This window comes from Furipterus horrens, unplaced genomic scaffold (genome assembly GCF_987537825.1).
Source record: "Furipterus horrens unplaced genomic scaffold, mFurHor1.1.pri manual_scaffold_3, whole genome shotgun sequence".
NCBI classification, from domain to species: Eukaryota; Metazoa; Chordata; class Mammalia; order Chiroptera; family Furipteridae; genus Furipterus; species Furipterus horrens.
In genome coordinates this window covers 89,550,858-89,553,239 of record NW_028327173.1, presented here as the reverse complement: position 1 = coordinate 89,553,239, position 2,382 = coordinate 89,550,858, and the positions used below count along the sequence as shown (strand labels likewise).

The 2,382-nt window shown below is 44.0% G+C and overlaps 1 pseudogene; it reads right to left on the bottom strand.

The window, feature by feature from the left end:
- Positions 1 to 235: 235 nt before the first annotated feature.
- On the bottom strand, positions 236 to 316 carry LOC150015475 (U4 spliceosomal RNA; annotated as a pseudogene).
- Positions 317 to 2,382: the final 2,066 nt, after the last annotated feature.

Sequence of the window (2,382 nt, the reverse complement as noted above, 5' to 3'; positions counted from 1 at the left end):
AAAATGTCTTTGTGAACATAGCTTTATTTTTCCTTTTTTTTAATTATTATTGTTGTTCTATTGTGAACATAGCTTTTAACAGGTTTGTGAAATTCCTCTTATGGACATACCCTAATTTATAGAAGCATTTGAGATCACCCTCTCCTTTCTCTCCAGCCACCTGTCCTCGCATGCCTCAGCCATTCTGTATCTCCAGGAGGTTCTAGAATGCACTGATTCCTCTCCTCAACCTCTCCGTTTATTTATTTATTTTAATTAGCAATAATCGCACCTTGGATAAGCCTCACTGGCTATGATACTGCCACTGTGCAAAGCTTACCCTTTCTGTTTGTACTTGATATTTCCTCCACCCTTTGCCTCTAACGTCTGGCCAACTTGTCCTTGCCTTTTAGGTTCCAGCTTAGAAGACGCTTCTAGGACTGCCAACCTTCCCCCAGCACCAGCCCCCAGTTACAGCCCCCTGTTCATAGTCCTACAGCGCCCTGGCATAGCACTCAGGCTCCTGGCAGCAAACAGAAGGCACTGTCTAAACAGGTCATTGAGGAGAACTTAATGACAGAACTTAGTTACAAAGGTGAAGGCAGTGTTACAGAGAGCCAGCAGGGGAAGGTGGGGTACCTGGGCTAGTACTGGGGAAGTCGTGACCACCTCTGAGCCTGAAGGGGAAGAAAAAGAAGACGTTCCTGGAGCCCAGAGAAGACTCCTGCAGAAGTTTTGGTCGGGGAGCACATAAGACGGCAACCTGTGGCCTGGCAGGGAGGGAGTCCTCCTTCCTCTCCCCATTCTCCCCTTCCTCCTGGAGCCTGCGCTGGCTCGCTCTGTGGAAGCCATGAGGCAGAGGAGGCCTTGGGTACAATTCATAAAGACCAGCCATCCAGAGCTGAGAGCAGGGCAGAGAACCAGAGGAGAGTACACTGGACGTGACCCAATGTCTAGCACCTGCCCAACTGTATGACCTTGCATATTACCACATTTGCATCCCACATTGTGGTGAAAGATCCTTGAAGTCAGGAACCATGCCTCAGATTATAACTTGAAAGGGGGAAGATCAGTCATGTGCACGGTAATATTCACAGCTCTTCTATGTATGAGAGTGGAGGCTTAAAAATGTCATCAATGGGAGAAAAACAGGACAACTGTAATAGAACAACAATAAATTTTAAAAAAATGTCATCAGAGGGGAAGGAGTCTGGTGAGCCAGCTAGGATGTCATTGTACAGCCATGGAAGGATTCCCTGGGTGAAGGGAGCACAGGATAACAACAGCAAAAGCAAAGCCTGCTGATTATAAGAAATTTGTCAAAATGTGTAGATGTGTCCCATACAGAAAGAGATTAAAGGCATCTATGTTCATAATAGTTAAGAAACACTGGTCAAATGTCACTTCCTCTAATTTAAGAAGGAAAAAAAAGCAAACCTTTGAAACAATTTGTCACCAAAGTTAGTGCAAAGTAGCTAGCATAGTTAGGGTCCTGCACAATGTAAAAAGGGTACATGGCAGCTTATTTAAGGAGGCTGTATTGGGAAAAGCCACTTAGCTTTTGTCCCCACCCCCCACCCCCCCATACCCATTTGGCATGAAACTCCTTTTCCAATCCCAGGGTGGGGCTTGGGGTGAGTTGTTGCTGACACACAGAAAAGGCTAGCTATTCAAAGTTTATTAAGCTTTCTTGTGCATAGGAATCTCCTGGGGATCTTGATAAAATGCACATTCTGATTCTCTAGGTCTGGGTGGGACAAAGATTTCCCATTTTAAACAGAATCCCAGGAGATGCTGAAGCTGGGTCCTGACCACCTGCTAAGCAGCGAGGCTTTAAATCAGTAGGATCTTTTGCTTGTTTGCTTTTCTTAACCCTTTAAAACTTCTATCTGCTGTTGATAAATACACAAATTACACTCTTTCATCACCCAGCCCACCCTCAGGTCCTGATGCCCGTGAAAAAAGGCTGGTGCTCTGGGTAGGGGCCCAGCATTCTCTAGGCCTCTATCAGCAAAACAGAACCAGCTGGATATTACTTTTTAGAGTGAGTATTTCAAAAACAATCCCTTTACTGTGCTGACATAAATATTATCAGGTTGAGGAGGATTTTTCAAACTACATAATTCCCACCCATTTTCTTTCTAGCTACAGTTATTTCTATAACTACTAACTTGTGTTTCCCACACTATTTTCATGTGAGAAACTTAAAATTCTCAGTGGATCTTTCCAGCTTGATGACTTCTTCATAACAACCCTATGCAGATGATGCAATTAATTATTGTTAATTATTCCAAATAATTTTGAGAGACTTAGTGTAATTCTACTAAACCATAGAGGAAATGGGCGCTTCTAAGAGGTGAGCATTTGCCATTTGTCAAAGCTCGAGCCAGGCACCCTGTTAGG